Source organism: Drosophila gunungcola, assembly GCF_025200985.1.
Source record: "Drosophila gunungcola strain Sukarami chromosome 3L unlocalized genomic scaffold, Dgunungcola_SK_2 000002F, whole genome shotgun sequence".
Taxonomy (NCBI): Eukaryota; Metazoa; Arthropoda; class Insecta; order Diptera; family Drosophilidae; genus Drosophila; species Drosophila gunungcola.
The window spans coordinates 2,779,958-2,795,210 of NW_026453178.1; the positions used below are offsets into that span (position 1 = coordinate 2,779,958).

At 40.4% G+C, this 15,253-nt stretch overlaps 1 protein-coding gene across 12 annotated transcripts in view; it reads right to left on the reverse strand.

Moving 5' to 3' along the window:
- LOC128257972 (palmitoyltransferase app) overlaps positions 1–15,253 on the reverse strand; it is a 62,152-nt gene that overhangs the window by 29,387 nt on the left and 17,512 nt on the right. For 10 of the 12 annotated variants that reach the window (XM_052989319.1, XM_052989320.1, XM_052989307.1 and 7 more), the window contains exon 3: positions 6,082–6,103. The exons of 1 other annotated variant lie outside the window; for it this stretch is intronic. The gene's annotated coding sequence lies outside the window, so the exon portion shown is untranslated. One more of the 12 variants, XM_052989317.1, reaches the window with a different exon arrangement.

A 15,253-nucleotide genomic window follows, 5' to 3' on the forward strand; every position in this document is an offset into this window, starting at 1 on the left:
TTAATCCATGTCCTTACGACCGGAGTCTGTGAGTGTGCCGAAACGATTCTCTTCGTTGACCGGAATGCGGTCCATAAATTGGGTCATTTGCCAATAGCAGTAGAAAGTCACTTGCACTTTCAATAGCAGGTCCCCTGCAGTCACGTTCCACACCAGCCCGTTTGGCCATAATTTCGCTTTAACCTTATAAATTGGAGGGCGGTCGGTGGATGTTAAGCTGGGCTGGGCTGGGCTGCCAGGCAGGCATGCAGGCAGCTCGATGCCATAATTTTGCAAACTTGCGTGCCACCGAAGAGACAGCCAAATGACACTAGCAGGCGGACGACGTCCGTACATCCGCAGTCAGTTGGAACTCTGATGTCCTCGCCCATACCGCCCATACCGCCCATCCCACTTCCTCCGACGTCTCCTGCTAGACCAACAACAAGTTAAACTGACAAAGTAGCAGCCAGGGCACATCCTTTTGTTTAAGCTCCCTGACACTGCTCCTGAGCATGGAATAATGGCGGCATGCACATCGTAGGCACAGAGAGAAAAAAACAAACAAAAACCTCTAACAATCAAAGGGTAAGTATCTAAATAAACCAGACCTTAAGAGTTTATATGCAAAAAAAAGTAATTAATATCTTGATTCTCATGGTAAGCCAAAAGAAGAGTTAAATAGTATTTACGTTTTTATTTGGCTTACCATGAAAACGAGAAAAGGGCTAAAGCAATTATATTTTGTATAGATCTAACTGTCTACTCTCACAGTATTCCTTTATTTATTAGACTTGTTCGAAGCTAAATTAAACATTCCGAATTTCATAGCATACTTTTTAGGAAATACAAAATGTTACTTTAAAATACATACATTTATTTTGAATTTTATTATAATTTTAAATTCGTGGACAATTTTAAATACCTTTTACAATTTTAAATATTTTACACTACGTTTATTGGTTATTTATCTTGAGTTCTCTTTTTGTTTTAAAATCTTGGATATTTTTAAAAACTTTTAGACACTAAGTTTATTATTATTAAATCTGATGAATTTAATAAAAATTTAATATTCATTAAAATATTTAATGTATAAGAGTTTAAATTCATATATTTGTGGGATAACCACATTAAATTCTAGGGTAGAGATAGAACTAGAATATTAATTCAGGATACCTATGAAATAGGCACATAAAATATTTCTATAATATCATCTTTTACAGTGATTATTACTCTTAGAAAATTCTGAAGGCTTTTCTTGATTCCCTATAAAATTCAACTATAATAGTACTTAGCGGATTCCAAATTGTCGGCCATTTAATGCAGAAGTTTTCGCCGCGTGCAACTATCTCTCTTGCTTTCTGCAACACCCACAATTGCCTGGTGGTGCGGTAGCCTTCTCGTTATAAATTGACCGCATTATTTTGCTCAATTTAACTTGAGTCAGCCGGCATAAAAGGCTGAGGCAGAGGCAGTGGCAGCGATGCAAAGGCATCGGCAGCGGCAACGGCAAAGACACAGTGGCCATGTTATGGGATGAGGTCGGGCAAAGTTTTCAACTTAATATCTCATAAGTGCTGAGTGTGCATATCGGCCAATGGCTGTCACGATTCCACAGTACGTACATTTCGTTTTCCCGCAGACTTCTGCCCCATTGGCGGCTGTGAAAATTTCACAGGGTCAACCCGTTTCCATTCCCTTGCACTCGCTGCCATTGGGCGTTCACTTTCGTTTGGCATAATTTTTTTATTAGGTCACACCAGGGCGACCACTGCAGCAACAGCGCGGAATGCATTTCCATCCCCCAGCCACACCACCGACGAGTCAACCCTTTTGGCATCCGTGTGCCTACTTTTGGGACGGCGGAAAGTTTTTATTTTAATAGCCGAAAGTATTTAATTGCATTTTTCATGGCACCACCGAGCGGGGTATTGCACGGATGCGAGTTTATTAAATAAATGTCTATGAAGATGACTGCCATACAGAAGAGCAAGGGGCCTTAGAAATAGCATAATTACATTTTCTCACTCAATACAAAACTGCAGGGCCAAAACTCATTAAAGGAAATGTGCGCCCTGTAAAAAAAAATGGAAAATTTAGAGCACTTCAGCCCGGCCATTAATTTGGAAGCCGGAGCCGCCAGGTCAGCGTGACCTGTCAGCCGGAGCACGGGCCTAAGCTTGACCTAACTAAACATTAAATGAATTTAAGAGGTCAGTCAAGTGCTGCCAGCCAAAGCAAAAGCGGAGCGAAGGGGACAGGTAGGAAAATCACAAGAGCGGCGAGGAAAATGGGTGGAAAATCAATGTGAGGAAGGCACGTAGTCCTGGGTTTTGCTTGTCGTTGTTTACATGCACAGATAAAAACAGGACCAAACTAGGTCCTTTATAATAATTTGGCTCTTTAAATGTAAGTAAACTTATTGATATGATTTATTTCATTATATTTAAAAGTATTCCAATTGTAGGGAAGTCAGACTAAAGTCTTTAATATGTTGAAAGATGTTTAAAAATTCCAAATAGTTCCTAAACACCGCATATTTATACTTAAATTAAAAATTATTCCAATTTTATATTAATAAATCACAGGTTAAGAGTTTTATTTTAGAAGTGTTATAAGACAAATTAATTTATTTTCTTTTAATTATATATTTTAACCAATTCGCGTAATAATTTGCTCTATGTACCCATCCTATAACCTTGTTTGGCGACTGTGGTCAGTATAAAACGAGCGACCGAGCGTCACGTGGCAGTTTCTCCGAGCAACTGAGTTGCCAGTGGGCAAATGAAGTACAGTGCAACTAATGCCGAAGATTACTGGTGGCCAAGTGTCGAATTACAAAACGCCTTTGACCCCAAAATGGGACCAAGCAAAAGGGTAATTCGGATCATCCCCCACTTTTCGGGGAGCAACAAGCGGACAATGCAAACAGCGTTGGACTTTAATGGGGTCGCGTTTTCAGAAGAGAGTTTATTCCTGGGACTCTCGTAGTTTGTAAGCCATTTTTCATATTCATCCTTTCCACCAACGCTCTTCTTTGTTGGCCGTCAGATAATGAAAAAGCAAGGCAAAGGAAACACACAGCCGAAAGTTTTTAATATAATTTGGAATTAGCTAGAGTGGCAGATGGTTTGGTTCGGGCGGGAGAGAAGAGCTATTTCACTTAGTATTCAGGGAGTTCTGCGGGCCTGCGGCAGCTCCTTTGTTGCGTATACGCAACGTGGAACAAGTTTGCCAGAGACCAGAGAGCGAGTAGAGCCAAAGTTTGTCCCACATTTTGTCAGAAGAATGGCAGAGGAAGGAACTGTTTGTCATGTGAAATTAAAAGTGCAGCGAAGGAAGGACCCTGGGCCGCACATAAATAACTAGGCAAGGCCCATCCATCCAGTAGGATATATAGTCGGAAATACCATGGATCATGGACACCACACCACAATCTGTTCCTCATGCAAATTAAGCAAGCAAGTTTCTCTTGGACTTCGCTTCGATTGCTTTCCGCTTCAATATCCTGACCGCACCTTATCCTAGGCCCTTCTTCGCCGGGTCAAAAACTTTGCCGACTTATCTGTTAGGCCGCATAACTTTGCATAAATATGAAGCTATTCATCGAAACTGCGGCAAAGCTCAAGCAACTGCCAGCAGCATAAAAACATTAAAAAAACAGGACCCCGGATCTCCAAGGACCCTCTTCGAAGTCGACGAAACTGCTCCGATGTCAACGTCAAAAACAACAAAAACAAGGATATAACGGTAAAACTATTGTACGCACTTATATATGCATGGGTTCGCGGGCCCGGGAATCCCATTTTATTTATTACATTAATGACGGCAACAAAAAGTTCCGAGGAGGCTCAAAATAAGTCTATGGAGACTAGATTGTTACCCACTAAATTTGTTTAAATTCTGGATCTAACTTAATTAATTTCATATTAAAAAATTATAACTATAATTCTAAATATCTTAAATTCCAAAACTGGAAGACAAATATTACAATTATATATTTGATTTAAGTTACTAAACTAGCTACAGCTCAAATCCCACAACTTGAAACCAAAAACCATTTCATATATGCGAATAATAGCGCATCAAAAGCAAATGATAAACTTAAACACTTTATGTTGACCGAACTCTGGTTAGTTTTCCGTTCCTTAGCTCTGAACCACATGGCAAAACAACAAGAAACCTAAATCATAATACCAGATTTGATGTGTTCAATTCAATTCCCAGAGTCTCGTACGAGTAAAAAACGCAAATTGAATATACACTTTGGTCCCCCAACAATTGCGGAGGAGCATAAAACTATGCAGCGCCACTGACAGCGGCAACTTTCCCGATGACGGCAAAACTTTAACAGATTTGCATAAATTATACCAAAGCAAACAAAACGTAGCAAAACAAGATGGAGAAGCACGAGCCACAGGCGGACCAACCTCCAGATCCGCACTCTGAAAAAAATACACGACTTTTTTCTTATGTTTAAAACTAACTGAAGCCGCAAATTTTAAGCCATTATACACCATTTTAAAAGCAATTAGCACTTTTTTGGATAAACAAAAGACAAGCTTATAAGCATCAACAATACAATGGTAATTAGATTTTTTGTCATGTTCAAAATATAAAATTGTAAATGCTGAGATAAACATCTGCGAATATAAATTCCATAATCTATAAAAACTTTAGCTAGAAATTTTCTAATTTGTGTACCACATAGAATAAATTCAATTATATTTGTTGTAATTTTTTTTAAGTGCACATACACCGCAGCAAGAACTGAGGAGCTCAAGGAGGACTCTTCTCAGTTCCGGCTAGAGCATCGGCATCGGCATCGCCACCGGCTTCGACTACGGCATTGCCCCTATAGTCATTCATTTAACTGTCAATGCCGTTGTTATGCTGCGGTTGTGGCCACGGTTTTGCTTGTGGCAGGGAATGCGGATGAGGACGGCGGCGGCGGCTGCTCGGCGAGAATTTATGAATTCATAGCGATCTTATGTGTAAGTACTACGTATAAATTTAATATATTTTTATGATTTTTTATGGGCACGCTTCGACGGCGACGGGAAATTTAATTTATGCGCCACAGTGCGTGTTTTTTTTTTTTTTGCCCATGCGATTTTCAGGGAGCTACGACGACGACAACTTATCGATAAAATTCGACACAAACAATATTGTTCCGCCCTCATGTAAGTTGTTGTTGTTGTCGTTGTCGTTGTCCTGCTGAAAAGTGTTTTGTTTTTCCACACACATGACCCAGCACAAACACATCGACTACTAGCTAGTGATATACTTCATTTTATCTGGCAGACGCGAGACGAGATTCGAGTGGCAGGGAAGCATCGGAATCCATCGCCGCCAATATGTTTGTCTGCCAGTCCGCCGACTGCGGTTGACATGAGAGCTTTTTGGCCCGCTCCTCTGTCGTGTACCGCCTGTCTAGCGACCTCCCTCATCCGCTCCCCGATTGGGGATTGAGGGTTATTTAGTTCATTGGCCGCCAAGCTGACACTCCCCCGAGGGCCTGGACTCTGAACAGTGAAGAAACAGTCACAAATGCAGAAGTTTCTGAATGGTCTTAGTTCTTTTCTCTAAAAGAGTTTAACAAATTATGATTTTGTAGATTTTTGCAGAACCACGAAATATTTGTTATTTATATTAACACTTGATATCGATCAAACTGATAAGATTGCAATTATTTTGTGGAGTCAAATTGTATAACCAAATTGATAAGATAAATCAAGCTGATATTGCTGCGGACTTTTCTCTGTGTGCAGTCCTGAGCGCCGTCACATGTCGTAGGTCGTACAACAAACTGTCTGTTGATGTTGTTGACGCTCGGTTATGGATTTATGGATTTATGACACTTTGGTCATTGCGGTTGTCAGTTTTCGTTAAAAGTTTTACTTTGCCACTGGCTTACGTGCGGTCTGCAGGGTAGCAGGTCAACTGGTTAGATGTTCAGCTGGTCAGGTGGTCCCGTCTCCTTCTGGACTAATCATGGCCGTAACCTGGGAGAGATTATGGTTGTCTGGGCCGCCGATACGCTACGCTTGTCAAATTCGACACGCCCGGGTCGTAAATTCGAAGGGTTTTTTGTTTGTTTACCTTTATCTGCCTGCTCGCTGAACTGCAAATAGAGACAAGAGAAAAAACAAGTTCACATAATTAATGATCAGGACGTGACATCAACACACAAAGCACAAGCACAAGCACACATCTGCTGGGCCATATCATTTATCATAGAGGAGTAGTTAGTATATGTGACGGGAATTTCAAGCGGGTTTCCGCCGAAAAGCGGAAACGCTGGCTCTTCAGTTCGCATTAATAATGCAACAGCTGAAGTCCACATGTCAATATTACCTAAAACCAATTATTCAGCCACGGTTAAACTATTAAATTACGCAATAATCGGAGAGCAAGGCACTGGAGCAGAAAATGCAATTATATCAAAAATACATTTATGCACATCCTGCTGTCGTTAATGTAAGTGGGCTTTTGATTTCATAAATTTCACGCTACAATTCGCTCTTATTGCTCTCATTAATGCACTATCCATGGGGGCATGAAAACGGTCCAAAAAATATGAAAAGAAGAAATCTGCGCAAATTCAATGAACTCGAAATGGAATCGCATGCAGGCAGGCCGACCATCCAAAGGACATTGCGAAAGGACCACAGCAGACTGACGCAGACAGTCGGTCCAGTTGTATCCGCATCTGTGCTGTATCTGTATCCGTATCAGGGTCTGTATCTGTATCTCTCTCTCTGTATATGACGTTATGGCTATTCAGCCATGACCAGCGGCTGTCGCTGACGGCCAGTCATACTCGTAATTCCCGGCATGAGCACTCGCCATTCACCATTCACCATACACCATTCACATGTTTACCACGAAAATATTTACATTGCTGGCATAAAAACTGCATAAATGTGATTATATTTTCATTGGACCTTATGCCTTACGCCGCAGACTCAGTCGCAAAGTAATTCGATTGCCCTTTCAATTAGCGTAAAATTCAGAGCAGTATTACCGACACGTGCACGTGTAACCAGAGACTGGATGAAAGAACCTCTCTTTCAAAAATTACCCAATATCCAAATCCAAAGAGCATTCAATTAATGCCACCAACAGCTATCGATCAACTTTCAGGAAATTGTTTGTCAGCTTGCAGAATCGGGTGTCAAGAGTCCTTGACTGAGTAGAGCTCTAAGGCTAATATCCAATAATTAAGCACTTCCGTTGGGAAATTGGATTTTAATTGAAATGCGGAGCAGTGTGAATTTGACACACTCCGACTCCCGAGTTCCCAATTTCCCAAGCTCCCAAACTTGGATGCTGACACAATGGAGTCTCTCTAATTGCCGTTTAATTGACTGGCGGAAACTTTTCCGAGACATTTGTTTATAAACCGCAAACAGGAAGAAAGGAAGGAAGAATGGCTGCAGACAAGAGCACAATACAAGCACTTATAAGATCATTACAAATTGATGCTATCACCCTCGTATAAACGTATGTATATATATATATATATATATATTTATTTATATATTATATGCGGAAGAGGGGCAGCTTAGCAACGCTTACAGCACTCGCACCATTTTCCAGTGCTGTCGTCGGAATGGCATCTCCTACGCTCTACTGCAAATCCGCAATAGTAAATGTTATCTCTGCAAACATTTGACAATCAAAAATGCCCGGGCCATTGTTTAAAGAAAAAATCGAGCAGCAGTAAAGGCAGAACAGACGCACAAACAATAGTCCACACAGTGGACTCGCGCAGAGATATATCAAAGCAGATAAAATTCCATTGAGCTGAGAAATCTTATAGCCATTTTTCAAAACAATTCAATTCTTTACACGGAGAACAAATTTCGCAAAAAAATGGTCAAGCACTATTTACTTAGCATGTTTGAAAGGAATATTTTTAAAAGATAAAGAACCACAGAGAAATAGAGGCTTGTATTTGATTGAAAGTTTTATCCTTTCCTGACTAATTAGGCTTTAATTATGCAGCTTTGGTTTCTATTAAAATTATTCATTAATTAAATAAAAAAAAAAAGTAAATTGCCATTGGAAAAATCGCATTAAAATATTAATATAAATCTTAAAATTAGTCACGAAAATAACTGTGAACCCTAAAATTTTCATAGCTATTCTGTTTAGTGCACTTATTAATTTTCTTTGTCTTCTTGTTTTTCTTAGTCGCAAAGTGGTATGATTATGACCTTGTTTTGTCGAATGCCTCAAAGACAAAGAACAGTTAAAAACTTTTATGAAAATCTTTTTTCAGAATTATACGCTTAAAGATTACTACTTACTATAATAAAGGTAATTTCCTGTATATATCGCCCTTATTTGAGACCCACTGTGCTTTTCCGTCTCCAAATGGCTGCTCCTCTGACGACAATGGCAGGAACAACAAATGGCACAGCCAGGCGTCATCGACGACTCGATGCCATCCTGGCAGTCGAGGTTAAGTTGACAAGAGAATGAGATTGCATTCTGCTGCTGCTGCTTTTGCTTTTGCTGCTGCCCGAGTTCAATTCATTTCCACTTGAGCAAATGCACGTCTTCTAGACGTCGCTACTCAGTTTCCTCCATTTTTTTTTTGGCCATAGCCAAAGGACATGGCAGCGGGCATAGAAAGGATGCGGGAGCAAAAGTAGCTGCAAAATGTCGCCCTGGGGCGACATCCCACCTAGTGGGTTGTTGTCAATGTTTCGCCTTGAAAGTGTAGCTCAGTTCAACTCGGCTCAACTCTACTCTCATCTGAACGCAGCTCAGTTCGGCTGTTTGTTTTAGATTTGGCTGTGATGGAGAATGGATCCTTTTGCTCGTCACAGCATCAGCATCGCCAGCTGCTGTTTTTCTGCTCCTGCTGCTCGAGCACTGCTGCATCATCAAATTTCAACTACATGTCCTGCCTTGAGTGGAGTGTAGTGAAGAGAAGAGCGGAGCGAAGGATGCTCGAGGGGACTTGCTGACACTGTTGACATTTTACAGTAATGAAAATGATTATTGTCAAGGGTCGTCAGAGCCAAGACATCCGGAAATTTCACCCCCGCCCGCATATAAATGCGGTCAAAATAATAGTTCTGCACCGAGCAGAAGGTTGTTTTCGTTCCCATTTCAGCGCTAACGCCAAGCAATATTATGGACAAATAGTTGGAGACCTCAACTCAAATTTTGGCAAAACAAGAAATAGAATCTCCTTTGAATTTAATTTTAATTTTATTAACTTAATTACGTGCCTAAAAATTAGTTCTTAGATTAAAAAGCTAATTTTTCCAAAATTCTTAGGATAAAATATACATTTTTATTTAAGTAATTTTAGAAACACCAAAAAAGCAGTTTTCAATTTTGTGAATTTAATTAAATTTGCTTTATTCTTTTAAGCAAGAAATAAATTTTTCTAGCTTGTATGTTCATAAAAAAATGTTTTTATAATAAATTAATAAATTGATAAATAACTTTAAGGTAAAATTCTTTCAATCACGAGTGTCCAAAAATTGTTTTTTGTTATGTTATTTTTTATAATTAATAAAACATTTGTTAGTGATTTAAAAACCAGAGAGTGCTCTAACACTAATCAGAAAGTTATTCAGCCAGTCACCTGCGAGGGCGGCTGTCGACTTCTTTTTGGAAAACGTTCCATCTTCGTTGCGCGTCGGATTTTGCTCCGGCTTCAGCTGGCACATACGACGACTTCAGATGACATCCTGCCCGGAAGGGAACGAGTCCGGATCCGACTGTCATTGGCCGTGCCAAAATCGCAGGGGCTTAAATTTAGGTTAATTGATAATTGATAAGAGCGTTGCCTGCCAGCGCTGCAAGTGGGTTTGTGTCATTTAACTCGACTTCAACTCTGACCCATGAATATTTAAAGGGCTTTTGTGGGCATGCCATTCACTCAAGTGGGGCAATGAAAATTAGCAAAGCACTGCAAATAGTTTGAAGAGCCGTCGCCCGCAACGTCGTTGCGATTTCCTCCCCCAATTCCAAATCGAAATTCAGGGGGTAAGCTATAGGGTTAACCCACAAACGAGGTCACAGCACAGCGGTTGACCCATAAACGCGTGCCCCCCGGCCTTCTGACGGCTAATGAACACGCAAGAGGAAGGCAAAAGGCAGCCAGCCAGGGCATACAAATCATTTATAATGCACACGACAACAGACTGACAATGCGTTGTAAATTAATTGACGTAACTATTTAAGCCAGACACTCGACAAGGACGCACAAGGAATCGAACTCGAGCCGAGCTATTTCGCAAATTGAAGGCCATTATCCATCATCTTGCAAATGCCTCAAGTCGAAATACATAGCGGAAATGTCTGTGGCACCCACATTCCTCCGCCTCAAGTCACACACAACAATGTGTGGTCTGGCGCAAAGGAAAGTCGATCAAATATCTTTGGTTTAAGGGAATCCATTTGAAAATATTTGTATTAAAGCTTGTTTCTTGAATTGGGTTAATCTTGCGATTGTGTATCAAATAAAAGAGGTTTACAAAAGCGAATTCTAATAATAAAACACATAAACATAAACACATAAAAAAAAATATATTTTCGAGAGCATACACAAAGTACTAAAAACTCACTACTTACTCAATTAAATTTGACATAAAAAAATTGTTAATAACTGTTTATAAAACTAAAATAAATATTAGCATTTCTGAGTTCTGTAAATAAAATATGGCGTTTTCTTTAAAGCTTTTGTGAGTAATTAAAACTCTCTGGTATACATTTTTTTTAAAGCTTTTGACATATTTTAATAAATAAATCAAATGGAATTTATTTCTAAATAATTACGGCAAAAAAGTAATTTTCAGTATATTGGACAAATATAGAAAAGTTTTTTTTCGATTTTATGTCAAGGGATTGAATGCTAATGAAAATTTTTATTAAATCTCCAAAAACTAATAGCAGAATTTTAAGATAACATAAATAAACTAAAACAATTAGAATTGCCTAGTCAATGTTACTACTTTTGTATGAAGTTAGTACTTGGAGAAGCGGAATGCATCTTCTATTCAGGAGTTTACCCGTAACACAAAAACTGCATTAGGCAACTAATAGTTGGAAGCAATGGCCCAAGGGTCGACGGCACTCGCATTGACAAATTGCATCTCAGCACGGCCAATTGAAAGGCTTAAATGTTTTACTATGGCCACCACATATGTGCGGGTGGCCTGAGTGGCTGGCTGTCTGTGTGTGTGTCAACAAAGTAAAGTTGGCTTTTAAAACAATCGAGTGACGACATGGAAAATTAGTTTACGCAACCAATGCCAAGAGCAAAAGAGCTTGCGAGGATCTACCCGTCCAATAAAGAAAATGCCGTGAAGAAGGAGCTGTGCTAAGTCAACTCGAACTCGAACTCGATGCCAGTCAATCAGGCAGAAGTCTGGGGAAAAGCGGGGGAAAATGCCACTAAAACTTTGCCAGCTCACGTGTGCGGGCGATGGAAAAAGGGAATGGAGCAAGGAGCAGGGAGTTCCTGGGAGTCCTGAGAGAAAAAGCAAGGACAGTGCCAAGAAAGTGGCAACTTTTGACGGGCCAGCTGCTTCAATTGTTGGCACTCAAGTTGCTCCCGTTGTTGCTGCTTTTCTTGTTTGCCATTGAAGTGGATTTGCTTGCTTTATATTTTCGCTTCTCGATTCTCCTTTTTTGTCCATTTTTGCTCAGCGAGAAAATTGTTTTCCTTAGCTGTTGCTGCCATAGCTTCTGAAGGTTGAAGAAGCTGCTGAAGCTGCCTTCATCACGCACTTGCAACACCCCGGCACAAGTCACTTAATTGAGTGCAAAGCTGGCGATGCAGTGCGCGGATTTAACTTTGGACAACTTGAATTGATTCAAAACTTTCTTTGTTCGCTTAGCGCATAATAGAGAGGATATATATATATATATATATATATATATATATATAAAGGGGGCTGGATTGAAGGATGGGTCTGCTATTGACAGACTTTTTGGACCGGCGGCCAAGTTGATTAATGTCCGGGCCACTGCGCAAATTATGAATGGAAACAGCAGCGGCAGCAGAAACCGAGCTTACATATTTTTTAATGGCCGGCTAATTAGCGAAATGCCTGCACATTTAGCGGCCCGGGATAAATCCTACGATTCAGAGCCGTGCTTACGACCAGGCCAGAACTCAGTGTGCAGCAGGCCAAGTTAAACGATATTTCAAAGCGACAATCGCACAGCAAGCCGGCGATTTATGGTTATTTGGCCAACTCAAACACACTCTGTGCAATCGTGTGTGTGGCCATCCTGACAACTTAAAAAATTTATCGATGTACAAATTAAACTGCAACTGGAGCAAAAGATGCCGAGTGCAAGTTCAGAAAATAAACCCAAGCAAATAAAAATATAAGCAAGGGGGCGAGTGCAGATCGTGCTGTACTTAATTTTGTTCTATAAATTGCTCCAGCTGCAAACAAACAAACCGAACTTGAAACTTGAAATTGGAAACGGAGTTCGGGACCACAAATGAACAAACTGGCAAGCATTTTGTGGTTACTTTCTATGGTCTGGATGAATATTTGCCAGACGCCCAGCAGATTGGATCAAAATGGGGGCATTTCCCCCGCTTCACCCTTAAATCCAACTATTGAAATTGGAACTACTAGTCAATGGCTAATCAAATGGCTTAGCTGTGGATACCAAATACTCGATACTCGACAGGCGAGGGGAATCGATGGCGAAGGATGTCTGGCATTGAGTGGATTGGGGCCAAGTGTGTTGGCTGAGCACTTGGCTCATTAACAGCTTCTGGAACGCACAAATCTATTGCCCCGGACCAGGTCACAGTGAATGGCCCAGGTCCATAAATAAGACGTCAATAAATAAAAATGGCAATGGCAACGGAAAGCCATTCGGTAGTCTAAATTAGACACTCCCTTGAAGATATATTAGAAAATTTTATATTGCTTTAAAATTCAATAGCTTTTTTTGATGTCAAATAAAATGTTGGAATAAAATTTTTAAGCAGGTATTAAAAGCTTAAAACTTATAAACGTTAGGTTGGTCAATAAACATAACTATAATATTCTTTATTAAGTCTTTAAGTCATTAAAGTCGTTTACTTTGTCTAAAAAATATTTCAAATATTTTTTTTAAATAAATGATATTCCTATACAACATAAAGTACTTTTCTTTGCCAAGTAAAACCTCTTTAAAGTTAATTAGCCTTTAAAGATTCTAGCAATGTTCATGTAATAAAATATATCCCCTAAAAATTCTTGAACTTAATTAAACACACAGAATATGGGATAGTACATCGTCATCACATTCTTAGCATCGACTAAGAAAATCCCGAATGGTGCTGCAACATTTTCAACAATGTTTACGGCCAAAACATGGAATTACCCACACAAAATTAAATAACGAAATATTTGCGAACAGGCAACAGCAACGCAGGACCCTCGACGTCCCAGTCCCAGAGGTCTTTCTCGACCACATCGGCTTATTTCGCTGAAGGTAAATAGTAAATAGAATGCTTGAAACAGAGCGGCGCATTATGTTCTTGTGTAATTGTGGGCCTGCCTGTAGCCCCAAACGAAAACAAAAACACGAACAGGAAGAATAACATTGGCCTGCAGCAAAACATAAATGTCCTTGTTGCGGTCGGCGGTCAGAATCGGAAACTTTTTGCGCACGTTTGCCCCGGAAGTTTATGGGCAAAGGGCGAAAGGGGGCGAATTGCAAAGGGGCGTGGCCACAATGAGGCGGCCAGGTCATTGCAGGCAGGCATGGCTGTAAATCACAGTGGACACTGCAGCGCCAGAAATTGGCGAGGGTCCGTAAGGTGGCCAAAGGAAACTCGAAAAGCTGCAGCATCAATTTCCTGGCCAAGGTTAAAGTTATAAATTATTATCGCCATGGCTGCTTGACTTCTTAGAGGCTAGATAAATAATAATAATATCAATTTAATATCATTCTATTATAGTTTAATTTCCTCGGTACATGTTTGAATAGATTATTATAAATCTAGATTAATTATAAATCTAAATAGTTATTCAGGAATTAAAATAAGTCCTTCAGGGATGAGCTAACATTTGTTTATAAAAATACAAGCTTAATCAACAATTTCGATGCGAATTCTTTCTCTGCACTTATTAAAAGCCCCCCAAAGTTTAAGTAACTTGCTTATGGGGAACAAAGTGGGGATAATAAAAATCTGGTTAGCACGTAAAAGTCATTGACACAACGCAACTGTTCAAACATTGTCGCGGTTTATCTGCGTTTACAGCGCCTTGGGCTATCTCCGGCGGATTGCCTGCGCCATTCTAGGCTGGCACAATCAAGTTTTACGAAAGTATCTGAAATTTGCATGTTAACTCGATGTGCGTGGGTTAGTGGTAATGCCTTCCGCTGCAGCAGCCTCCTTCCGAAAAGCAAACCGAAAAAGCAGGTTGCTGGCAAAAGTTTTTGGGAAATTGAGCAATAAACTTTGCGAGCACTCTCTCACCCACATGTGAGTTAAACAAGCGTGACTGTTTGCTATTTGAATGGAGTGTGGGTTGGTTGGTTTTTTGGGTGAAGCTACTCATCGCCAGCTGCGTCCTTTCGTTTGTCGGAGGAGTAATGAAAGAAATATGCAAATATTGCGGTTTAATTAACTCGTCTTTGTCGCCTTTTCGCCCAAACCAACAGCACCATAGCCTTGTTCACTTTGTTCAAACGATTTTAATTGCCGGCCCACCTGGCGTATGAGTGATGATGATAATGTTGATGATGGCGCTGTTGATGCCACCGAATGCCAAAGCCAATTATAAGAATGCTCTGATAAACTGGGCATATTACGCGTACGCCGCGTGTGCCGCCACACCGCCAGACAATGGACGTCGCCGATTTATAATTATGCACAACAAAATACTCGAGCCAGGAGTAAACAACAGCAAGACACTCGTCACCTTTTCGAATGAGAGGCACTTGGGAGATTCGCAACCTAATTTCCGGAGCCTTGAAGAGTTGAATTCTACTTCTAACAATTAGCTCGGGCTAGGAAAAGTAATTTCCCTCGTTTAAAAGCCAAAAACCACTCCACCCCACCCCATATACCACTTACAGTCAAAAAGCGCAACACAACAACAGGAGCGACTGATGATGATGAAAATTGCTACGCTGGGCGGCGCCGCAGTTGAAAGTGTAACCACAAATGGCAGCAAATGCCAGAGACGCCAGCTACGTGAGCGCGTTTCGAGAGGGAAATTAAATTGAAATGAGACGCGTTGCCGCGTGCGGAAAATGCGATGGCGATGGTGAGGCGCAAGAG